General features: G+C 38.9%; 2 protein-coding genes across 2 annotated transcripts in view; one reads left to right on the top strand and one right to left on the bottom strand.

The window, feature by feature from the left end:
- MED12L (mediator complex subunit 12L) overlaps positions 1-26,793 on the bottom strand; it is a 352,689-nt gene that overhangs the window by 170,965 nt on the left and 154,931 nt on the right. The gene's annotated exons all lie outside the window — the stretch shown is intronic.
- The window catches only part of P2RY14 (purinergic receptor P2Y14), a 30,522-nt gene continuing 25,575 nt past the window's right edge, over positions 21,847-26,793 (top strand). The window contains exon 1 of the mRNA XM_017854941.1: positions 21,847-22,089. The gene's annotated coding sequence lies outside the window, so the exon portion shown is untranslated. The remainder of the gene's footprint in view (positions 22,090-26,793) is intronic.

The following is a 26,793-nucleotide window of genomic DNA, read 5'->3' as shown; positions in this document are numbered from 1 at the left end:
TTTTTTTTTTTTTTCTTTTTGTGAGACAGAGTTTCACCCTTGTTGCCCAGGCTGGAGTGCAATGGTGCGATCCCAGGTCACTGCAACCTCCACCTCCAGGGTTCTAGTGATTCTCCTGCCTCAGCCTCCCAAGTAGCTGGGATCACAGGCATGCACCACCATGCCTGGCTAATATTGTATTTTTAGTAGAGATGGGGTTTCTCCATGTTGGTCAGGCTGGTCTCGAACTCCCGACCTCAGGTGATCCACCCGCCTCGGCCTCCCGGAATACAGGCGTGAGCCACCACGCCCAGCCTGTATTTCCTTTTGTACATCATCAATATATTCAATTGCTTCCTTCTGTTCTTTTTCTCCCTTCTTCGGCAAGCCCAGAGAGACTAAATAATATCCTGTTGTTTTTGTTTTTTTTTAAACAAGAGAAAGTAGACAGATACATGTTGGCAAATGCTAACTATCCATATTCACACAAAGACACAGTGTTCTGAGCCTAATACACACAGAAAGGAAGAAAAGTGCTAAAATTCTGTGCACTACTACACAGGGGCTTAGCGCCATCCAACTTCCAGCAGAGCGAAAGGAGGTTTTCTTTTCCCCACAGAGTTCAGTGGTATTGAATCCATACAGTTTTTGTTCAGACAAGAGGGATCTTGTCTGATCTTCCTCTGGTCTCAGAGCAGGAAGTAGTCTTGATTTTGGGGGTCACACTGCTAGGAAAGTTCAAGAACCAGACCACAATTCTTTTTTCTTGTCAGGAAGATGCTCAGAAAACTTAATTTTTTTTTGTTTTGTGGCTAAGAAATTTTGCACACTAAAAAACCAACCGAAGGTTGGGTAGGCATTTTATATAACGTTTTCCTCTAGAAGCTTTGTGGTCTTAGTTTTACCTTTAGGTCTATGATACATCTTAAATTGCTTCCTTGATTCCTCCATTTCATCTATTAATACCTCTCTGCAGAGGACAAGTGCTTTGTATACACTACAGACTCATTTATAAATGCCCTATAGGTTAGAAGAAATGTGTTTTCAAAGCTTACTAAAGGGTCTACGCTCAGCCTCAGTAACATTCTAGATTTTAAAAACCACTAATAGGAATGAACTCACAAATTAGACAAAATGGAGAAACCTGGAAGCTTCCATTTAGAACTGATGTTATTGGTTCTGCCCTAGGACATGTCTTGACTAGGACAGGGATAATCCAGTTTCATTTCTGTACAAATAGCAGTTTAACTCAGCACAGAAAATGGAGAGCAGTATGCTCACTATATTATCTTCTTCTTTGTATATACCATGTCATTAGCATAGACTGAATTCTTTTTAATGAATTAGGCCATAAAACAGTAATTCACAGCAGCTCTGTTGAAAACTGACTTTTATATATATATAAGTAATACATGTTACAAGATATTACTCTCAAGAGACATTTTCTATAGCCTAAAACACTGGCATTATTTTATAGGATTTAGGTGGCTTTAAAAAATGTTTTACTAATGCTTTGTATTGAAAACAAGTCAACTCAAAACATAAAAAGAATTATTCCTACTGTTTAGAGACTACCACCCAACGCATATTAAAATAGAGCATTTCCAGCTATTTCATTGAGACTTTACTAAGAACGCATAAGACTGAAAAGAGCAAAAATTACCCTTGTCCATTTTACTGGCATTTGGAGAAACTCATAAATTAGGATAATAGAGCATTTCATAAGTACTCAGCAATTGATAAAATACTCTACGTACAAAGAAATTTTAAAAAGCTATTCTCAAACACTATATTTTGACAGCTGTTTCCTTAATAGTATTCAGCCAAAACATACTCCATGTTTAGCAAGGTTCCCTTTCTTATTACTCTGCCTTAGTGCCTAAGTTTCTATACCACAATTAGGCAATTCTTTTTAATGAATTAGGCCATAAAACAGTAATTCACAGCAGCTCTGTTGAAAACTGACTTACATATATAAGTAATACATGTTACAAGATATTACTCTCAAGAGACATTTTCTACAGCCTGAAACACTGGCATTATTTTATAGGATTTGGGTGGCTTTCAAAGTGTTGGAGGCCAGGCCCGGTGGCTAACAACTGTAATCCCAGCACTTTGGGAGGCTGAGATGGGCAGATCATGAGGTCAGGAGTTTGAGACCAGCCTGACCAACATGGTGAAACCCCATCTCTACCAAAAATAAAAAAAAAAAAAAAAAAAAAATTAGCCAGGTGTGGTGGCACGCGCCTATAATCCCAGCTACTTGGGGGGCTGAGGCAGGAGAATAGCTTGAACCCAGGAGGCGGAGGTTGCAGTGAGCCGAGATTGCACCACTGTACTCTAGCCTGGGCAACACAGTGAGACTCCGTCTCAAAAAAAAAAAAAAATTTTTTTTAAATTTATAGGAAAACTATTTACATCTAAGCAAGGACCTAGGCTCTCATTTGTAGCTTGCACTTTTCTGTTTTTAACAATTATCCAGATTCACCAGCTAACATTTCAGAGATAATCAATAGTGGGTTAGAATTTAGGGTGAAAAAAGAGAAAGTATCATATAACCTTGATATTGTGTCTTTTTAAAGAGAAAGGGGGATTTGTGATTAACTACTTAAATTTGACTATGTTATACACTTAAATTCCTTTTCTCATGAAGTATTTCAACAACTACTATTTCCTTAATAGCAGTTCATTAATGTTATGCCATTCTAAATGACAATGTACAATCCTTTTCACAGCCAAAGGTGAAAAAGAAGAAAGAAAGCAAAAACCTCCCAGTAAGGAATACTGTCATAAGTCACATCTTCCATGAAGTGTTTAGTTAATGGTTCCTGTAACAGTCAAAATAAACTTCACTTCAAGAATGTAAGAAATTCTAACGTGCAAGAAATGCACTCTAGAATGAGCTGACCAGACAATTTTAAATTAGGAAAAATTCTTTTGTACTTACAGTATAGATATAATTTGTCAACAATATGTATAAAGTAAATCCAAACATCCCATAAAATCCATTATAAACCATACTGAAAACACCCAAGGAGAGACTGGATTGACTTCCTGTGAAGGTGGGGGTTTATACAAGTTACAGAATCCTACAGTATGCTGGGCATGACAGCATACCAATTCCTTCCCAGGAGAAGGAAGTTTTTCCTTCGTAGGACATCTACAGCACTTTTTTGTTCTGACCCTAGTCCTTCTTCTTACCAGGCAGCTAACTATTTCCTGCATGTATGCTTTATTTTTCCCTGTGCCAAGCCACCAAGTCCCAAAGCTTTCCTCCCATTGCTGGAGTTCCTTTCCACTGATAAGTTCTTATCACTTGCTCATCCACTTCTTCATTTACTTAAAATCTTCAAGGTACTAAAATAGGAAAGAATATTCAAGGAAAATGAGACAGCAAACCCCATCTCTTATAGCTAATGATAAGGCGTAAGTCAAAATTGAAACGGGATTTTTAAAAAGCATTGCACTATTATACAATGGCTTCTGTAAAAATATAATTTTAAAAATGTTGAGAGTCTAGGCAACCTGTGTTTAATGTTAAGTCCGTTCACTCAACAATAAACTGCTTTCTATCTGGGTGGTACTGTAAATGTGATCCTAAACGTCTCTTCTGTTTGAGATTTCCAGATACATGCAGTGATAGAGTTCAAATATTTCACAAATTTGTTAACATTTTGGCTTTGATAAGTTCATGTACTATTTTAATAGAAGATTCTGAATACCTTGGAAATTGAGGTCATGAAGGGAAATCTACTTATTTAACAGAAATCGGATGAGCCTTCCTCAAACGCACAGAGGCAGGAGCATCATTAGCATAAAGTTGCCATAACAATGTTGTGCTGCAAACAAAAGCACTGAGGAGAAAGGGAAACTGAAAGAGGGGAAAGTAAGATGGCAGCAAAGTCAAGGGCACCTGTGCACACTGCCAAGTCGAATCTAGGCCAGTAGCTCAGGAACTCTTGTAACTGAGTAACTTGAAGGTAGAGACAACAATTAAATGCCTCTTTGGACCAGAACCAGTCAGACTTGCCCAGCACTGATGCCCTTTCCCTGCCATCTTCAATTCTCAGGGCCCGTTCCAAGCCTTTCCGTGATTCCCTGAAAAGGACCAAGAGAGCCTTCCAATTTCATAGGTGTTATGACTTTAATTTGCAGGGAGAAATTGTTTATACAAACACAATCTTACTAATCCATCAGACAAAACCAGAAATATTATACTTTTGGTGAGACTGAGATGGGGACACCATCCATCTCCCTGAAACCCCTAGACGGCCTATGAGGACTGCCAGAAGCCACCCAAGAAACATTTTGAAACCCACTCAGATTTCTCCGTATAAAAAGGAATATTCTTACAATGAGCCTGCTGTATACTGCATATTTTCTTAGGGAGAAACCCTGAATATACTGAAAATCTGTCATCAGTGATTTGAGAAGAGACGGGGGGATGATGGCAGTGGCCGGCAGGTGGGCAGTTGAGATGAGAATAAAGATGTGAAAAGGCTCTCATGGTGTAAGATACAAATATAAGAGTAAAGAAGCAGAAGATAATGATACTCAAAAAAGAGAAATCAGTCTGTGAAACTTCTGCTTTTAAAAAAATTCTCAGAAATTCCACGTCTGAACTGGGAAGAATAAAGTGAACAGCTTCACTTTCCTGGTCTCTTTAACTTGAAAAGCTAAAAGATCTACTGTTTCCATGATGACTATTCAAAGTCTCAAAATACAGCATTGTACATTATATTCTATGAGTGGCTCCCCTTTGTTTATTCCTTCATTCGCTCAACCATTCTTAACTGAATATGTCCACTGTGCCAGATACTGCTCTAGGTGCTGGCGACACACAGTATAACAAGTGATTCTGCCCTGAAGAATAATCTAGCAGGTGGGAGGCAAGACATAATGGGGAGTGCTGGAAAATAGGGTGAGAGGAAGAAATCATCATGAAGATGAGAGATCAGAACAGAAATAAGGGAGAGAGGGAGAAGAGTAAATGCAGAAGATGGGTGTGGTATCCTTGACGCAGAGGAACAAGAGCAAGAAGGCCAGTGTGGCTACAAGAGAAGGGCAAGGCAGTGGCCACAGGAGGTACAGTCAGAGAACTGGCAGGGCCAGCTGGTCATGTAGAGCCATGCAGGCCATGACCAAACCCTGGATGTTTTCTAAGTATGATGAGACCACACACATACACACACACACACACACACACGCTGGGTGGGTCTGAGCAAGGGAGTAGCAAGACTCAATTTGTGTTTTTAGAGCTCCTTCTTGCAGCTGGCTGGGGTCGCCGGCACAGGCAGGAAGGTCATAGGAGGCTCCTGCTCCCAGCACTGATTATGACTGAGCAGTTTTTAATACATACATTAAACTGCAATTTGAGGAGAAACAATTTCAGGGGAAAGAAACCTCATCAACTATAAATGAGAAAACTCTCCATACTGGGTTATGGCTATCTTAGAGATGTGCGCTTTACACAATCATAAACCAACTAATGAGCTTAGGTTTGAATTTCTGAGACATGCCATAAGGCGTTTTCAATAAAAGCTCTTAAGTGATTTCTTCTTTCCTGACAAAATACACTCCTACTGCCCTCGTGAAAAGAGCAGTTCTTCCATTTAAAAGACGGCATATCCAATAATTACTTAATTTTATGCAAGTGAGCGCAAACTCTTTTTGATGTCACAGCAAACAAATGCTTACAAAATAATGAAGTCAATTACAGTAGCTGTACTGAAGACCAACCTCAAAACACAACCTTCAAAGATTTTAGGGGAATGTGGGAGGGAACAAAGAACTACAAGTACAGAGATCTTTTAACAGTGAACAATGAAATAACCCAAATGTCCAGTAACAGAAAAATGGTCATGATTCTTTTCTTCAATGAAATGAAGTGGAACTACTCAAAAGAAAAAGGTAGAACTTTAAAAACTGAAATAGAAAAGCTACCATGATATACTGTTAAGTGGGTAGGGGAGAGGGAAGGAGTGGTGGTAAGAGATCTCAGACTCTGTCCAGCGTTATCTGCCTTTCTACAATTCCTAACATTAACTAAAGGTTATGCCACACTTTAGCGCTGACTGACTTCAACACTGCTTTGCATTGTCTCACTGAATTCTTACCACAACCCTATGGGATAAAGAGAATTATTGCCAGTTAACAGATGAGTTAGGTATTCTACCAAGAGTCACGGAGCTGATAAGTGGGGCATGGTACGCGAATCCAGGAATTCCAACCCTGTAGCCTGCATTCTTAATCTCTGTATTACATTAATCCCTTAGAGATGAGTCCTTATTCACTGAACACATTAAATCAATTTGTTCTTGGATTCTTTCTTTCAAATAACACTTTTAAAAAATTTAAAACTTCCATTTGATGTTCTGGGAAATAATTTCAAGGAAAATTAAATTAACGATAAAACACACAAAGCTCATGACATTTTGGAAAGTTGATATGACCCAAGTTGGCGTTAAACTCAAAACCAAAGGACAAAACAACTTTACAAACAAATATTATTTAAAGGCTCAGTGACTAATAATTCTGTCAGCCCTCACTATGATAGTAAATTGTGAACACCACATTTGTACATTTCCTTCTGGTTCCAGATGTTTTTAATAATGCAATGTTATCCAGTTTAAAATGAAATAGATGTTCATAAGTTTAAGGCACTCTGGGAAGGTCTACTTAGTTGGCATTATTTCAGCAGTTTCACATGCTGATGACAAGGGAATGGAAGATCGTTGAAGGTGAGGCTGATTAGCCAAATCACTAAAGGGTGGTGGGCCATCCTAAAAGCACAGGGCGTGTGCACACTCCTCAGCTGTTGGTTCATCTCTGCACCCACTTCGCCCATGCAGACATGTCCTAATCCTCACTAGTCAACCCCATGTACTCCTACATGGGTCTCTTTCCCAATGCCACCCCTCACAACAGTCATTCATTGCAGTGTTTTCTCTTCCTCCTAAGGAGCAGCAGAGGGTACATGTTTAAGACGCCCTAGAGAACTAGGGCTTCCCCTGCCTCAACTCACATCCTTACCAGCTACATGTCTTCAGGCAAAATGCTTAACCTCACCAAGCCTCACTACCCTCCATCATTTAACTGAGGAGACATTAACAAGACTTACTTTATATAGAAGCTATCAGGTTTTAATGAGTTAATATAAATAAGGAATTTAGAACAGTATCTGGCATACAATAAAAATTTAGTAAGTCTTAGGTATTATTATTATTCCTGTTATTTTCCTAGTGCATTTTACCATTCGCAACAAAATAACTGGTTACCCAAGAATAAATTTGTCAGTGATTTTAATTTTCTGCTTTCTACTTTTCTGAATTTTCTAACGTATGTACATTGCCCACGCATCCCTTAGTAAATTTAAAAAATACATATATAAACTAAGGTTTTGGGGTTTTTTTTTTTGAGACAGAGTCTCGCTCTGTCTCCCAGGCTGGAATGCAGTAACCTGATCTCGGCTCACTGCAAGCTCTGCCTCCCGGGTTCACGCCATTCTCCTGCCTCAGCCTCCCAAGTAGCTGGGATTACAGGCCCTGCCACCTCGCCCAGCTAGTTTTTTTGTATTTTTCAGTAGAGACGGGGTTTCACCGTGTTAACCAGAATGGTCTCGATCTCCTGACCTCGTGATCCGCCTGTCTCGGCCTCCCAAAGTGCTGGGATTACAGGCTTGAGCCACCGTGCCCGGCCTACAAACTAAGTTTTTAACATAGGCTTCACCAAATTCCCTTCAAAGTGGCTGGCACGGGGACCTCCAAAAGGCTTAACTATGTAAAGTCTATGGCTGAGCAAGCAGGCACCCACTGTTGCCAACCAGGTGTCAGGGCCACCCTACAGGTACCATGTTTACATTCACCACAGGGCCCAGCATTAATGTCTGGAGATACCTCAGTGTGCAAATGCTCCCCACAAAAAGTTGGGGGCAAACCACAGTCCAGGGCTACTTATGCTACTGGGGATGAACAATAATCAAATTCTCAAATCCCAACTATCACTAGTATGACTTAAAATCTAATACTTCTAATGGGATACATTCTGAAACCAAAATGTTTCCTTTATAACAGGGGACTTAATCAGGAGAGTCCATGAATTCCCTGCGTGTATAAAATGTGTCTGTACATTTTTCTAGCTATCTAACTTTCATCAAATTCTGAAAGGTATTCATAACACAAAGCTATTAAAAATTGTTGTTTTAACAATGATTCTCGCCGGGCGCAGTGGCTCAAGCCTGTAATCCCAGCACTTTGGGAGACCGAGAAGGGTGGATCACGAGGTCAGGAGATCGAGACCATCCTGGCTAACACGGTGAAACCCTGTCTCTACTAAAAAAATACAAAAAAATAGCCAGGCAATGTGGCGGGCGCCTGTAGTCCCAGTTACGTGGGAGGCTAAGGCGGGAGAACGGCATAAACCTGGGAGGTGGAGCTTGCAGTGAGCTGAGATCCGGCCACTGCACTCCAGCCTGGGCGACAGAGCAAGACTCTGTCTCAAAAAAAAAAAAAAAAAAAAAAAGATTCTCAAACTTTAACATGTTTGTTAAAACATGTACCCCTTCAGCTGAGTGCAGTGGCTCACACCTGCAATCCTAGCACATTGGGAGGCCGAGACAGGTGAATTACTTGAGGTCAGGAGTTCAAGACCAGCCTGGCCAACATGTGAAACCCCGTCTCTACTAAAAATACAAAAAAATTAGCCAAGCGTAGTGACAAATGCCTGTAGTACCAGCTACTCGGGAGGCTGAGGCACAAGAACCTCTTGAACCCAGCAGGTAGAGGTTACAGTGCGCCAAGATCACACCACTGCACTGCGGCCTGGATGACAGAGCAAGACTCTGTCTTTAAAACAAAACAAAACAACACCATGTACCCCTTGACCCCTCCCCAGAGGCTGAGTTTCAGGAATGGAGGTATCTGGGAGTCTTGGGTAACTTGCATTTCCAGCAAGTTCTCAGGTAATGATGATCCAGGCCCAAGAACCACACTTTGAGAACCACCAGCTTAAGGAGTTATGTGAGCATTTTTACTTTATTCTGAAGATAAGCAACCAACCTCTCTAACAGAAGTAATGTATGAAAACTAATGGCTGTTTCTCCATTACTTACCCATGAATTACCTAGCAAGCCATGGCCACCATCCCTCCTACCCTCCACAATTCCAGGTAGGCTACACTTGACTATCAGTTTAATCCTGCAAATATTTATCACATTCCTTATATCCTATTAGATTAGAAACTAGCTTGATATTAGTGTAAAACAGTGGCTGTGAATGTATCTCCACCTCTGCCTTTTGGGGTTTTTTGGTCTCTCCATCATTCATTCATGCAAAATATCTCTTTAATCTGTCTCATTCATGGGCATTTCCAAAAGAGAATGGGGAAGAGTATAATTTAGTTTATAAAATTGCACCCCCTCTTATTTCAGAATTAAATGCATAAACATGGCCCTGAAGATCAAGATGCTTCTCCTCCAAAAAAATAAATGCCAATGACACTCCACTGTTAAACACACAGGGGTCCTCAGGCCGTGCTTGCCCTGCAACACACAGAATGAAAGACACCATACACACCCACACCATCAAAGAAATCAGTCTGGGGAGATGGAAACTGGAAGGCCAGAAAAATGGATGTGACGCCATCAAGATAAAGATAAATGTTGCCTTTACTGGAGATGTCTCAGCTTTGAGTATAATTTAGTCTGAGTACAACTAAGGCAGGAACAGTATTGTGAAGAGAAAAAAAAAAATTACAGTTATTTACAAAAATAAATACAGTTATTTACCTTTTAAAGTCTAGGTCCAAATACCTACAAACCTCAGAAAAGTGATCACTGGGAAATAAAGCCAGTCAGCATTGAGCTGTACTTATGTAAAATGTCATTAAAAACCAGTTTTAGGGCCAGGTGCGGTGGCTCAGGTCTATAATTCCAGCACATTGGTAGACTGCGGCAGGAGCATCACTTGAGTTCACTTCGAGACCGGCCAGGGCAACATTGTGAGACCCCATCTCCATGAAAATTTAAAATTAGCTGGACACAGTGGTACGTGCCTGTAGTCTCAGCTACCTGGGGGGCTAATATGGGAGGACTGCTTAAATCCAGGAGTTTAAGGCTGCAGTGAGCCATGATCATGCCACCTCACTCCAGCCAGGACGATAGAGCAAGACCCTGTCTCAAAAAACAACAACAACAACAACAATAAAAACTGGCTTTAAAAAAGTATTAGGAGACCTAGATTAAGAAGGAAATGAGAGGTTAACACAAGTTCATAATGCATTTTGGCTATATCAACTCTTAACAGAGAGTTCATACAATTTCATTAGGCTAGATAAGGTGACGCTGTGGCTCTTTTTTTTATTTTTAAACATCGTGTCCATTAAGTTTACTAGCCCTCCTTCTTTTCACAACTGAAACACACTCATGATCTGCTACCCCAACCCCACCAATGGTGTCCCCAGTTCCACCCACCAACATATCCCCAGCAGTGAGCTGAATGCTGTGGTTGACAAAAACAAAACAGAAAATAACCTGAGCTCCCCACTTCACAGTGCCTACAAATCTTTTATGTATCACATGAAAAAAACTATTTATCACATACCAAAAAGGGATTGGTTTCCAAACTTAGAAGGAAAATACAAGGATTACAGAAAGGACAGAACAGGATGAACTAACACAGTCAGAGACGTCATAAAGGAATCAGCTTTAAAACAGAATAAACAGAGTGGAAAAAGAATGCACTGGGGCAAGAACTATAAACCAGGACTCTAATTCAAACTTTTGTTTGGAAATGCTGTGAGCTCTTTTAAGTGGAAGAATTCTCCGAAAGATTAAGACAGAGTACTTATTCACAGTAGATGCTCAATAAATTTGCACATAGTACCATTCACTACAAAGAGGGACAAAGTAAAACTTACCTATCTTGAGGCTCATTTTAAGATGTTTATGAAGACCTGAGCGTGCAAAAAATTTTCAGTATTTGAAAATTTTTTGTTCGTTTGTTTTTGTTTTTGTTTTTTTGAGGCGGAGTCTCGCTCTGTCGCCCAGGCTGGAGTGCAGTGGCCGGATCTCAGCTCACTCACTGCAAGCTCCACCTCCCAGGTTTATGCCATTCTCCTGCCTCAGCCTCCCGCGTAACTGGGACTACAGGCGCCCGCCACCTCGCCTGGCTAGTTTTTTGTATTTCTTAGTAGAGAAGGGTTTTCACCGTGTTAGCCAGGATGGTCTCGATCTCCTGACCTCGTGATCCACCCTTCTCGGCCTCCCAAAGTGCTGGATTACAGGCTTGAGCTACCGCGCCCAGCCCAGTATTTGAAAAATTTATTCTGATTATCCAGAGTCTACCTATTCTTAGAGTGAACACATACCCCAGTTTGCCTGAGACAGACCCAGTACACTCCTGCTGTCCCCCTTAATTATAATTAAGCCTCTTTTCATTCTCAAAAGTGTCCAGGTTGACTAATAAGTTAGAAGACCACCCTATCCAAATCGGTACTGGTTAAGCCTTTGGTGAATAAAATCTCACTCAAAGTACTTCCTGGGGCTCTGTACTTCACATCAGAAAATTCCTCCTTAAATCTTAAAGGCATTAAGAAAAATATAACATAGTTCAAAAGGAGTGCCTATTTCTGAAGGAAAGCCAGAGGTTGATAGCACCTCACCGAAACCCTTGTTCTCAGAGACTTGTGTGGCCGTAATCCTACAGCAGGACAACTAACCAAACACAAAGAGCTGAAACATGCAGAGGCACCACCTTAGGTGAACCTTTCAGTCCATGTGTTAAGAAAGGTTCTCCTTATTCCAGTACATTTACAGTATGTCATTTCCCAAATGCTTTTAAAAATTAAATTTGATTTATTGCTAATAGTAAATACATATATATTACATATGTGTGTGCAGTATCACTTATCAGCAACATTTCACAGGTGGCAAAGGCAAAGCCTGCAGACGCTAACAGCACACACACACCTGAATCCACAGCTCCTGTCCACAAAGCCTCCTCTACCTTAGAGTAGGCAAAGACCTGACCCTAAAGGCCTTTTTTTTTTTTTTTAAAAAAAAAAAAAGACAGAGTCTTGCTCTGTCACCCAGGCTGGAGTGCAGTGGAGCGATCTCCGCTCACTGCAACCTCCACCTCCCAAGTTCAAGCGGTTCTCCTGCCTCAGCCTCCCAAGTAGCTGGGACTACAGGCATGCACCACCACACCGGGCTAATTTTTTTTGTATTTTCAGTAGAGACGGGGTTGCACCATGTTGATCAGGCTGGACTCTTAAAAAGCCCAAGGACGTTTATTTGTTGAGGCTAGATCTAAAGTGAACAGAGGTAGAAAAGGAAAATCCCCAAGTTCCTGAGGATGCACCACAGCTCTAGAGATTTAGCAGTCATTCCAAAAACAGCTAAGAATGTGAAAATTCTCATTGTCCTGTTGCAAGGAATACCCTGGAATTTAACCCAGGGCCAGCCTCAGATAGCATTTCATGAATCAGTCTTTTCATTTTATTCTTCAAGAAAGTAACAGAAAATTTCCTTCACCTGGTTTATACATAATGACCACATTAGAAAGTACTAACAATTACTTTGTCAGCAACAAACCACCATACAGAATTAAAGAAAGTGAGAAGAATTAGTGAAACTATATTAGAAAGCAACAATTGTGAGGGTCTACAGTACTTGATTATGCCCAAGCTAGTTCCCATCTAGCTTCCAGATCTTTCTAATCCATTGCAGAGTGGCCTCATACCATATCAGAACTCCCACTTTGGGCCTCTGGAAGAAAATGAATCCGAAGAGTTTGCCTGTAAATGCCTTGGAGCACCACAAGGACCCACAGATTGGGACGGTATAAATACTGGGCCTGCACCTTCACTAATTAGGAATATCAAAAATAAATACAGCTTTATGCCAGAAAAAGTGAACTTGTGGCCAAAACAAATTTTTTCCTATGTTGTCTATTTAAAAAATGCCTAAAAGCAGCTAGAGAGGGAAGGTGGGGAAGGAAGCAGCAAATATTAATTGCCATTCAAAAGCTGTAGTAGGAAGAGAGAAGGAGGAACTCGGAATATAAAAATTTGTGTGAATCTCATCTAAGCCAAGTGGTTCACATGACACTTGAACAAAAGGTAGTCTAAAATGTAAGCTACAGGAAAACTGTTGTGAGATATAGGTCCATAAATACCATGTTTAAACTGAATTTCAAAAGCATGTTTTCTCCAAGCAATCATCTTTTAAAGAAGATATGAAAGCCCACACAATGCAAATCTTGACGCTCCTTTCAGTTCTCCATATAGGAAATAATACTGATGACAGACAATATTTATTTTTCTCTTGTATGTGTCAGGCACACAGAACAATATTCCTCACAACAGTATTCTGAAGAAGATATTATAATCACTTTTGTACAGATTCCCCTAACAATGAGGCTGCTGAAGCACAGAGAGGTTAAGTAACGTGCCCTAGGACACACAGCTAATGTGTAACTCAGCCAGTATTCTAACTAAGGCAATCTATTCTGGAGACAATGCTCTTAATCATTCAGACATATTGCCTGTCACATAAAAAATTTAAAAACAGGACCACAGGTCAACAAATGTTTCAACTAAGAGATTAATACGCAGTGGAAAGGTTCTGAAAATATTTAAACGACAACATGCCAACTGGTATACAGTAAACTGAGAATTAAATTGAAGTTGAAGAATGAATGGTACGCAGAAAGAAACTACATAAAGATGCTTTCCAGGCGAGGTCACTTCAAAACCATTCCAAGTGGTTCTAGAAAACTTAACAGCTTGAAAATGTCTAAAATATCACGTAAGCATTTCTTTTTAAAATTACACCATTTCTTGTATCTCAGAAGCAGCTGTATCATGTGCTGCTTTTCTGTTGTTTTTAAATCTATTTGCTTCTAATACAGGGTTAAGTATCCTAACTCCTGGCAAATCACACATACTTCATATGTGGACTTGATAAGTGATATTTGATTTGGCAAAAGGCAAGAGATTATTTAGCAAATTCAAACATTATTTTCCCCTATGACCCATTTAAAAAAATAAAACAAACAAACCACTGTCATTTCCCACCAAAAAAAAAAAACCCAGAATAGATTAATAACCAGTCAGCTGAACTAACAAAATATTAACAAAATGCTCTGCTTGTATGAGTTTTGTTCTCCTTACATAAGAAAATAAATGCTTCCTGCCTTTACTATAATTTGGCATCTCTTAGATCTCAAAATAAGAGACACTCATCTTGACATTGCTAAATAATATAATTAGTGTAATAAGCTTTGGTCTTTCCTGTAAGGTGGCAGTCTGTTGTGATTTCTGACAATGGAGAGGTACTTTAGGACCACATGTTTTGCCTACATTAGGAAAAAAAATAGCTAAACCCTAAGAAATTTCTGTGGTTGACAAGAGGGAAGAAAGATGCAGCCATCCTCATTCGCACTCCCTGTGGAGACAGGGTGGGACTGCCAATGGGGGCCAAGGGAAAGACCACCAGCTCTGGTTGATCCTGGATGTGTCTCCATCCCTTCCTTACTGAGACCACAGAGTAAAGCACAGACAAGAGTATCTCCTATTACCTTAGGCATGTTGAGGCAAAAATGTAAAGCTCCGAGAAGCACTCCATCATGTGTGCCCCATCCTTAATAGTTTGAATTTACCAGGGTACTGCATATGAGATCTTATTTCCTCTTGTATTATATTTATAATTTGAAAATACTTTCCGTGAGGTAGGTATGGCTATGTATCTAAAAGAGCTTTCCTATAACCACAGTGGCTGGGTCAAAGACCTACTCAAATTTGGCTCTTTCCATAACAATTAACATTCATTAAAAACACAAAGCCTAGCACTCTATTTCTGTCTAGCGTATGTTCAACAATGCAGTTTTGAAAGCACTGTAAATCAACAATTAGCCTGTCATAGTAAAAAAAGACCCTACCATTTACTGACCCTAGAGCTAGGCATTATAGTTAAGAAAATACACCTTACGTGATTTAAACTTTCCAACAACTTTAACAGTGCAGGTAGTACTACCCTCTTTTTGCAGATAGGGAAACAGATTAAGAGATATTACATAACTAGTCCGAGGTCCCCTGGTTTATAAGAGGAAGAGCTGCTGGCTTTTATATCCAAATTTAACTCCGTATGACATGTTATGTAGCATTAACTGCAAAGAATCACAGTTTACCTAATCCTGACTTTGTCTCCATGCTGGAGTAAACAAGTTCACTGTATTTTTTTCTTCATTTGTCCTGGATAAAACACTAGCTTAAGATGGCCAAAGGTTTCATCTCAGGGGCCACTTTTAATAAGACCTTCTGAGCTCCCTTACGGAAAGGAAGTTGCAGGGAAAAAGGCGTGTGTTGAGTTAGAGATGTCTGCAAAGGCCCACAGCAGCACAGACCCTCCTCCCCAGCCACGGCAGAACCATAGCTGATGGGCATTTATACCCAAACCGCCTCCCCGTACACCCTGGCCCCCTCCCCCTGGCCTTTTCTGCTGAGCAATTTAACTGCCATGGACCTTCCATCTGCTTTACTGGATGCTCATTATCTAGAAACTTCCTCTCCCAACTTTTGAACTACTGTAAAAGTTAAGGTAGATATTTAAGTCACACTGTATGTCACACATGAAGGGTACCCATTACTATAAATCCCAAAACAGCATTTTTACAAACTAACGGAAGTCACTGTATCCCTCTCACATCCCCTGTTATTTGGCTGTTAGTTCTATCCTCAGATTGCTCATTCTTACATGAAATTGGTCTCCCAACAGTTTCATCAATTCCATAAGCCAATCCTCAGCCTGCCTATTTGTGACTCGAAAGTTCCTATCTTTTCAGTGCTTGTCTACATTTTTAAATGAATACAAGCAAAGGCCTTGCTTATTGTAAGTATAATACTATATTTATATTGTTAAGTATAATATAAGGTTTCTGGGAAAACTACCAAAAAAAAGAGCAGCAAGGCAAAGTATCAGAATCTAACTTAGACTTTTGGTTGCAGACAAGTCTCAACTAGGAAGACAAGAATGAAAAACACAGTTTTGGAAGTGTGTATATATATCATGTATGTGACATTTATAAGACAGCAATAATTGCAACCTGCCAAAAGCAAAATGCCTGAAACTGGTAAGCCAGAAGGTCTCTCCAGTGAAATACAACACAAAGTTATTAATAACAAGCACATCTGTCAACACAAATCTTCTCTGCCTGTTGAGCTGTAATGCTAAGAAACATCTATGTTGCAAAAGTTTTATCATATACATAAACATGCACTTGGACTTCACATTTCTCTCTAAATGCAGCTGTTCACAAAAGTACTTTTAAACTTACACATACATGTATAGCTAAGAACTAGACTAAATAAGGTTTGGTTCAAGTTGTAATATTGAAACAATAAGAGCTAATATTTATATAGCATGTTTACGTATCTCAACTAATTATAAATGGGAAAATGGGCAGGCAGAACCCAGAGGGAGGCCTGCCCTCATTAGACCAAGACAGCAAGGTTTCCCCTGGTCACTAGATGAAATTAGGCAGTTGCAATCCTTCCAATGTAAATGTTAAGCCTCTGCTATAAATAATACTCATATAGCTCTAGTTATGTGAATGAAAGATGCTGATTTATCCAAAAATTGTGTACATAATTATGTAGGTAAAGGGAAACGTGCAGGGTGAGCTAAATCCTCATCTTCCACACAAGGAAGTCAACAGACACTATTAAAAGCCAAGAACCTCCAGTTATGTAAGAAATATAGGCACTAATACCTAAAAATAGCTAAAAGGAAAAAGAGATGGCTGAAAGGAAATAACTAAAAGGAAAATGGTAGCTACTAGGGCATAAGAAAAGGGTATTGACTTCTATTTTTTTGTAAGTTTTTAAAAATTGTTTCTTAAAGTACACAAATGCTTAACTTTAATAAATCTTAAAAGTTTAAATTAACAAAAAAAAAAGAAAATCAAAACAAAAAGAAGGCATATCAAATGTATCCATTTCTTGGACTAGAAGAAGAAAAAAAAAGTAGTAGAGGTCCCCACTGATTAAATTAAATCACCTTCTTGGATTTGAAAGACTTTTTTCAGTGGAGCTAAGTCTTAGGAGTCAAGTGTCCATGAATTGCAAAAGAATGATGCAATTCGTGGACATCTGATAAGCTGATGATGTTTCAAGCCCATAAAGTCATCCTGGACAGCCTGGCAATATGGATGAGAGAGGCTGCAAAAAAGTCACCTGCCCCACCCCATTCCCCAGACAGGCCAAATGACTCCATGAATGAGACTGGGGCAACATCAGCAAAATACCCCCCCACCCCCCTTGCAAAAAAAGAAAAAATCAGAAGACACAGCCATCACCATCTGTGATACAGTACAACGCCTGAGGGGTGTCCGAAGTAGGGTTAAATTAAGCACTATAGGAATTCAGAGAGAGGAAAACCATTCATTCTCACTCAGGAAGAACATAAAGGAAAGCTCCACAAAAGCTGAAATTTAAGAGGGCCCAAGCCAGGCTTAGGAAACAGCCCAACGAAGGCCAGAGGTGGGAGAACAGATGGTGTGTTTGGAAATGAACATGATCTAAGCCATATTAAAATGCATATCTTATGCTGCTGTTGCTCCACTCTATACTGGAGTGAGGTGTAAGAGTGGAAGGCCCCTGGGACAGTCAATGGTTTCCGGCAGTGCAAAACTTGAGTGCAGTATATATGCCTCTCAATTAACTCATTTATAGGAATACACTCTCCATATTTAAATTGGCTTACTTTTCTCAGAACAGGCTCTTAAATCCCAGATACTGACATTTATCTCACTATACAGGGTGCCTCTCATTACCCCAGATCTCCAGAAATCCTTAGCTGCATGCTAGTAGATTCTGTCAATACATTTTCCTTACAATTTCCCAAGAATGTTGAACTCAAAAGACAGGGACTTTAGTTTAAGGCAACATAATTTCTCCCTTTAGCTCACGACATGTAGTATTTATTTTAAGGGCAAGTTCCCTTTTAGGGGAATAAATATTCCCCTAAATGTATACACATTCCCTATGTCATTTTAATGTAGTACATGCTCCTTTTAACACTACAGTCATTGTTTTAAACCAATAAAATTGGACCAGGTTTGATCCACACAACCCCAAATACCAGTTTTGGTTAAAATATACACGTTTTACTCAAGGTTTTCTAGACAAATTCTAGCAGATAGTAGACTACATATGAACAAACCTACTCCTGCATAGCAAAATGAATACGTATAAAAGACAGTCTTTTTTTATGCATCATAAGCCTTCAAAAATAAAAATGAACATATTAACTTTTACTTTTTTACTTTCACTCTGGCCTTTATGAATGTTTAGAAGTATCATTTATGAAACACAAGTAAAACTTGAAAGAGAAAATTAAGGAAGCAACACATCTTTACTTTTATATTCCTTTTAATTAAATGAATAAAAATGTCAGGTGCCAAAGATGCAAAATTAAGACACTGCCCTGGCTCTCAACAGCTCACACAATCTAGTTGGGAGAAACAACTGGCAGACAATTAAAAATCAGTATTTATGCCAGAGGTTGCAATTTTTTTGTGTGAAAAATCAGACCTTGGCGATGACCTTGAGCAACAGGATATAAATAACTCCCACGAGCTTAGCATTCCAATAATGGAACACTAGGCACAAACAGGTTAAGCACTACTCCTGGTTGTACCTCCCACAGTATTTAACACAGAAGGTTACTAATAAATTATTAGGTGGTTGACTGGATAAAGAGATGAATAGAACAATGAATGAATGGAGATATTGATAGTACTTTTTGGGAACAGAGGAAGGTGAGTTTATCCTGCATAGGGAGGGAGGGGATGGGTGGTCCAGGAATAAGCTCCCATAAGAAAGGGCGGGCCAACTGCATCGGAAAGTAGTATGTTTCCACAGGGATGATAAACATACAGGTTAAATAGAACTCAGACAAATTTATTACACAGTTACGTACTTATTTCAAGGTATGTTAAAAGAATCACAAAATCTGTGACTTCAAGGTTATTTTTACTAAGGATGATGGTGAACAATTTTTAAGGTGATTCTATATACATAAATATCAGATATAAACAGATCAGGTGGCATGTGGATATAATAAAGACTGAGAAGCAAGTACACAAATAGCTGAAATTTTTAAAAATGCAATTCAAATTCAGGATAAGCCAGGTGAAAGGAGAAGAGAAATTATTCCAGAGAGCTATTCTAGGCAGAAGAAAGATCTTAAGCACAAACAAGGGGACAAGAACCACAGACATTCACAGAGAGTTCAAACAGTTGAGTGTTGCTGTGATATACAGACCAAGGCAAATAGAGGCGGAAAAAGAGGTGTCAAATCACAGAGCACTCCACCAAATTAAACACCATGAACTTATCTTGTAAGTGTTAGAGACCCACAAAAGGGACATAGCGCTGCTTGTATTTTAGAGGGATTCCTCTTACGGGTAAGTGGAGGACACACCTTGTGGGTGGGACTCAGACTGAAGGCAGGGAACACAGACAAAAACTGACCTGAGGTTTGGTGGGAATAATAGTCAAGAAATATTTAAGCATTAAAAAAAAAAAAAAAAAAAAAAATCACCAGGCTTTGGTGACTGACTGGCTAGGAATGGATGAAACAGAGTGTTTAATGGTTGACAAGTTGGGTAATGGGTAGATGGTATTATCACACATTGACAGAGACACATTGAATAGGAAGAACCCAAGAAGCATCTGGGTAGAAAGGTGCAAGGAACAACAGTGTACAGAGGTGCAAGGTGGTGAGAGATACTGGCAGAGACATTACAAGTGCTAACAGGGCAAGGCAAGGGCAGAGAAAGACAAAAGCATGGGGCTCAGGATGGAATCCATAAAACATCAACATTTGAGGGCAAGCCTTTAATCATGGAGGGAATGGTGTCAGAAAGGTACAAGAGCAGTATGCCAAAGTACCACAGAGAGAATCATCATCAAAAGCTGCCTTAATGCCTCATAACCATTAAGATGGCTACTACCAAAAAAAAGAACAAACACAACACACAAATGGAAAACAAGTGTTAGCAAGGATGTGGGGAAACTGGCATCCTTGTGCACTGTTGGTGGGAACATAAAATGGTTCATTCAGCCGCTATGGAAAACAGTATAGCAATTCCTTTAGAAAATTAACAGGATTACCACATGATCCAGCAATTTTGCTTCTGGGCATATAACCACAAGAATTGAAAGTAGGGTCTTAAACAGATATTTATATACCCACTTTCATAGCAGCATTGTTCACAATAGCCAAAAGGTGGATGCAACCCAAGAGACTATGGACAGATGAATAAACAAAATGCGGTATATACATATAGCGAATATTATTCAGTCTTGAAATGAATTGTCACATACTACAACACAGATGAACCTTAAAGACATTATGCTAAATGAATTAAGCCAGTCACAAAAGGACAAATTCTGTATGATTCCGCTTCTATGAGATAGCTAGAGTAGTCAACTTCGTAGAGAAGAACAGTAGTTACCAGGGACTAGGGGCAAGGGAAAATGGGGAATTATTATTTAATGGGTATAGAATTTTAGTTTTGTAAGATGAAAACAGTTCTAGAGATGGATGGTGATGACGGTTACACAACAATGTGAATGTAATTAATGTCACTGAACACTTAAAAATAGCTAAGGTAGCAAATGTTACGTGTATTTTACCACAATCCCAAAAAAGCTACCTCAAGGACAAAAAAAAAAAAAAACTTTCAAAATGTCAACTGGACTGAGGAATGCGCAATGAGAAGGTCTCTGGCAGTTCTAGAAAAGTGCTGAGGACAAAGGGCAGAGTGGACTAGATTACAGAGTGAATGGGAAAGTGGAGACAGCAAATGCAGACCATTTCCAACAAGTTTGGATAAGGAGATAAAGGTACCATTTGGATGATTGCTAATAAAGAGGATTCACATTTAAGGGAGAGCTTTGAGGATTTCTGCTTTATTTTATTTGATAATGATAACAGGCATGATTGATCGTGAGCATGCCTCTCTAGGACAGAGGGAAAGAAACTGGTAAAATAGGTAAAGCTGATGCTATAGGCCCTAAACTGGATGAATTCAAGTAGATAGAGTATAGGAGACTCAGGCCTTTCCTCCTGAAAGATGTATTATTACTGCATTAATCCAGAGCATAATTTCAGAGAGCCCCAGGAACAATTTGTTAAAGAAGGAAATATCCAGACATTGGGGTCAAGTAACAACCCAGGGCAGAAACAGAATGTTGTGAAACCAGATTTAAGTCAAGGAATTATATGAAGAATGACTGGAGACCCAAAAGCCCCAATTCAAGGCTGGAAATGTGTCAGGATAACAGATGGAGTAGAAGAGGCACTGGCATGCATCAAGTCCATCCCTAGAACAGGATAAGTCTAGAGGAGCAAATCCCCCAAGTCTCAGAGGAGATAGTATGGCCTGCTGGTCCTTTCAATATCTCTTCTCATTTGACAGTTATCTTGCCCTGCACCAATCAAGACTCTCAAGTTACCACCTACTTAAACAGTTTTCCTGCCTCCTCCCCTGGTACTGAAAGAAGGAAACATGCAGATGTTTTGCTTTCAAATATTTTTTGGTTTTCCAACTAATTTCAAGGAATTAGTTTGAAGCCATGTGAATTACAACTTAAAAATACTTCCTAATAAATACAGAAGCTATTATTACAACAGCTTCACAGAAAAAGGTCATAAACAAGCATGGGAAAGATCCATCTTCCTGCTGGCTGGAGCTCTCACTTGCTCGGTCTCCCTTTTCACAGCTGGTTTCATACTATTTACTATTTGGTCAGGCCTTGCTAATCTGTAACCCTAAGCAAATCCAAATCAGATCCAACTTATCCAAGCACATATTAGAGCTGGGCTCCAAAGAGTACTGGACATCTGTAGTACCTAACATTCAAGCATTTGGTGAGATATCAATATTTCAGAGAGCACTTTAAATGTTTTGATTTGAAAGCTAATGCAGTGTTTCCCACTGGTCAACACGAGCAGTCCCGCAAAATCTATTTCCCTCAACATCAAATGCTACACTCAGTTGCTGATCCTATCTTGCCTACAGAAAACCTAAGAGACTGGAAAAATTGGTAAGTAAGAAAATTCCATCTAATGCAGAGTACAGTTAAATAATATTTGCAATTCCAATGTAAAATGGCTTTGTGTGGTGTTGACATCCTAAATTCTTTTTTTTTAATGGATGGAGTCACAGAATCATAGGCTATGCAAGACTTTTCCAAATTCAGATAATAAACCAAGTCTAGTTAACTTTTCCTTGTAAATATCCTTTTTTAATTTGATAAGGCATGATTTCCTTTCATGGGGCTTGTACATTAGGTATTAGAAAATTCCTATTTTAAAAAATTTGTAAACTTACTATCCGGACAGTCAGATGGGTATGTGGGTAGCGAGAAAAATTAGTATTTGGTATGATAAAGTATACCAGTACAGCTGGGTTAGGATGTATGTAATCTCAGGGCAAAGAGAGTCCAATAAAGAAGGAAGATATTGAAGAAAGAAAACACAAACCAGACGGTTTGGTTTAAAAGCACAAAACGCTAAAACTCTACAAAAACGGAAACCAAAGGTGAAATACTTCATGCAAGGCAGCTGTGACATCTCTAAAATATTAAATGCATGGGTCACTGGCATGGATTTAATGGTGAATCACAACTTATTTTCAAAGGAAAGAAATAGGAATTAAATAGGTCTCATAGTTGCTGTTTTATTTTTTATTAGTGTCTTAGGTTTTAATTTTCCTTTCCTTGATTCTTCTGATTCCTTCCTCTGAGCGTTAAACATTTAAATAACAAACATTCATAGCATTTTTTGTTTTAATTTGTGGAGGGCAAGGACAAGGAATATTAAATTTATTGTGGTGTTTTTCTGTAAATTATGTAGTAATTTCCAAAAATCTTGACTAATAGGTAACTTAAAAACTTAATACATGCTTAGAATCTACTCCAGATTATTTCCCAGGCAAAAAAAGAAAGAAAGAAAGTAAACAAAAGAAAATCTTTTTAAAAAGAGCCCTGTCTTCTGAAGACATTATAAGAACACTGCAACTAAGGGAAGGCAGAGCTTTTTTAAAACTGTGACTCTTGTCAACAAATAACTCTCTAAATGGAGAAAATGCCACTTCTTAAGTCCTAGTTCATTTTTATACTTCCCAACTTTCTTGCCAGTATTCCACAAAGAAAGCATTCACAAGAGAAAATGAAAAGAATTTGTGTATGTGTGTATATGTATATATATGTGTGTGTGAATATATATATAATATCCCACTGTGTGTATATACACACACATATATATAACCCACCGTGAAAGTGTGTGTTTGTGTATGTATCCCAATTAACATAATTAAAATGACTAGACTAGCATTTGCAACTCTCCACATCAGTCCATCAGTCCCATCCATTATAGGGGAAGATGCTGTATTGCCTTCAGTGTTTCTTCAACACAAAACATTTAACAGGTTGCTAGGGATCAACACATGGAATTCAAGATAGCCTGAGGGGAAAAAAATCCAGAGTAAAAGTTTGTTTTGAAAACTACAATAAAATCTAGGCTTACTTGCCTTTTGCCATACTCTCTTTGATACTGATACAAATATACATATATTTTAACATTTGAAATTTTACTAGTAACTTTTGGTATTGCCATTTTTGGAGGTAAAAAATAGTAAAATATCAGCAATTTGATGACTCAACCTACTAAACAGATACAGTCCCAAAAGGCAATCCCAGATGCCAAGGGGCAAGGAGAAAACCACTAATGATATTTTACATAATTTTTATGTGATAGCGAGATCTAAGAGTTCTAACTAACACTTCCAAGTACAAGTACTAAACTCCCATGAGTACAGTCCCCCGTTTTTAAAACCTTTACACAGATACTGTCATCTCACTGGATGTTTTCAGCAACCAGGAGACACTGGAAAAGGCCTTCTACTCTTGCCCCTGTTTCACCAATTAGCAAATGGGGTTCTAGAGAGGTTCAGTGATTCAGGCAAGATGACACAGCTAATCAAGACCAAGCCTGGTACTTGAAGAATAAAGTCAGTTGGCTTCAAATCCACTGCCCTTTCACCTATCACTCCTTGTCTCTGACCTAAGAAAATGACCAGGTCCAATAAAAACCATGATTAATATATAAACACAAGTTAGATGCAAGAGTGCACAAAACTGGTCAGTCCCTTGACTGGATATTTACATAACAGCAATAATCACACTGTATAAAATAGTCAATATTATCGGGACTCAGATTTTCACAGAAGCAATCTTGCATGGTGGATAAAGGAGATGCTTACAGATAAATAACTAGATTTGAATCTGCCATGATCTGGAGCTACACCTTTTGTTTTGTTTTTTAGCTCTTTCACCTCTGTGGCCCTCTTCTGTCCCACTTCCTATCAAATAAATTTAAAAACAGATAAAGCCAAACAGCTGCTGAGAAACTAAACAAGACATGCTAGTACCTGGCACGCAGCAGCTGTTCAATTAAAATGGAGTTCCCTTCCCATCCCTGCTAATAACGTATTAGGATAAAAGTGTAAAATCCCATTGGAAACTGCTTGAGCTGTAATCCGAGAGTCAGAGGGCCAAAAAACAAATCACAGAAATCAAGGGTAAGGAGTACCTCTCCCAATTTACCTCTCCCACAAAAAACTGGGCATCGTGTCAGTACACAGGTAGTGAACATCTATCAACACACGCCCATTGACTACCTACTACCTTAAGGAACCTACACTCTAAAAAACGAGGCCACTCCTTCCTGGCCAGAACAATGGCCCTGACAATTATGGAGCCTGGAGTTCCGGGTCAGGGGCTGTGAGACCCAAAGGTGGTGGCCATACACGAAAAAAAAAGGTGGGAGAAAGACATGAGGAATACTACCTGTTTGATTCACACATGTGGTGGGTGGATAAACAACCTTAAAAATGCTAAAGAAAACAAAGTGAAAGATACGTGTTCTGTACAAGTTACAAAAATGAACTTGGGAAGTTTCATATATTTTAAATTTAATTACTCTTCATAAAATGTGGTGTCCTTTTTTGATATTTATAGACAATCCAGTATAATACATATATTTAATAGCTTAAGAGCTGAAGTGCTAAAACAAGCAAACTAACAACAGTAACAAAATCTCTTATTAGAAAATATAGGTAAATATATTTTAGCCAAGAATTCTCAAATTTTTGGTCTCAGGATCCCTTTTACCCTTAAAAAATTACTGAGAACCTCAAAGAGCTTTTGTGTATACCTATCCATATTTATTATATTAGAAATTAAAATTGTGAGTTATAAAACTTTTAAATAGCATGTTAACATAAGTAACATTTTTATAAAAAATATTTTCAAAAAAATTTGTGTCAAGAACTGGCATTATTCTACATTTTTGCAAATCTCTTTAACATCTGGCCTAGAGAAGACAGTTGGATTCTCATATCCACTTCCATGTCCAACCTCTTGCAAAATGTTTAGGTTAAAAGTATGTTGAAGAAAATCCAATCTCATACAGATAAATAATGGCCTTCTGGATTTTCTTCTGTGACAGCACAAAACTCAACAGGTGGTTTTTTAAAGCATGATTGCAATATTGGATCTAAAACCATATCAATGAATATTTTATACTTCGTAACACTGAAATATTTTGTTCTTGACCTTTAAGTGGATGTTTTACTTATGCTCAATTTTATAACATACACTGGTCACGTAGAGGAAACACATTCATGCAGAAATTTGTAAATATAAACACTTTTCATTCTACAGTACCAAAAATCATACTAATTAATATTGCCCCTCCTCTCAGTGTCAATACCAGAAAGCTACGCAACTCACAACAGCAAACAGAAGCTTTCCAAAATTCTGCTTTCAGTTTGAAAGCTTGAATTTTATCATTGTCAAAAACTCTCTCAGTTCATTCAGTTTTGAGAAAATGTTTGCCAAACACCCAAGTCGAAATATTATAGTTTGTCATTCTATCAAGTAAAAATGGTGTTCCATGAAAAATGCATCTCATTCAGCTTATAACTCAATTATATAAGTGTTCATTCCTCTAGACAATCATCATAAGTAGCAAATGTACTTTATACATAATATTTTGGCACACAAAATCTTAAAAGACCTATTTTATGGTTGAGATTTAATAAAAATAATTAGTATTGCTTTATTAAGCAATTGGTAAAACTGATTTTTCTTTTCTTGTTTAAGACTGTATGTCAGCAAGGTATAAAATGCAATGAACAGTTGAGTGCACTGCCTTGATTTGTGCTAAGACACCGGAACATTTTACACATCATGGCTTTTGCACCATCAGTGCAAATTGAGCACGATGAAAATAGCAACATCTTAGTACTCTTATAATGATGGATTTGATTTCATAGTGTCTCTGAAAGGGTGTCGGGAACCCCTGTGGTTCTGCAGACCACATTTAAAAAACCACGGTTCTAGGGTGGGTGCGGTGGCTCACACCTGTAATCCCAGCACTTTGGGAGGCTGAGGCGAGTGGATCACCTGTGGTCAGGAGTTTGAGACCAGCCTAACAAGGTGAAACCCCATCTCTACTAAAAATGCAAAACTTAGCCAAGGTGGCAGGCGCCTGTAGTCCCAACTACTTGGGAGGCTGGGACAGGAGAATTGCTTGAACCTGGGAGGAGGAGGCTGCAGTGAGCCAAGATCATGCCACTACACTCCAGCCTGGGCGACAAAGCAAGACTCTGTCTCAAGAAAGGAGAGAAAGGAAAGAAAGGAAAGAAAGAAGGAAGGAAGGAAGGAGGGAGGGAGGGAGGGAGG

The sequence above is a fragment of the Rhinopithecus bieti genome, unplaced genomic scaffold (genome assembly GCF_001698545.2).
Source record: "Rhinopithecus bieti isolate Rb0 unplaced genomic scaffold, ASM169854v2 scaffold_36840, whole genome shotgun sequence".
Classification (NCBI taxonomy): domain Eukaryota; kingdom Metazoa; phylum Chordata; class Mammalia; order Primates; family Cercopithecidae; genus Rhinopithecus; species Rhinopithecus bieti.
Note: the sequence above shows the minus strand (reverse complement) of the source record. Positions and strands in the feature narration are given on the sequence as shown.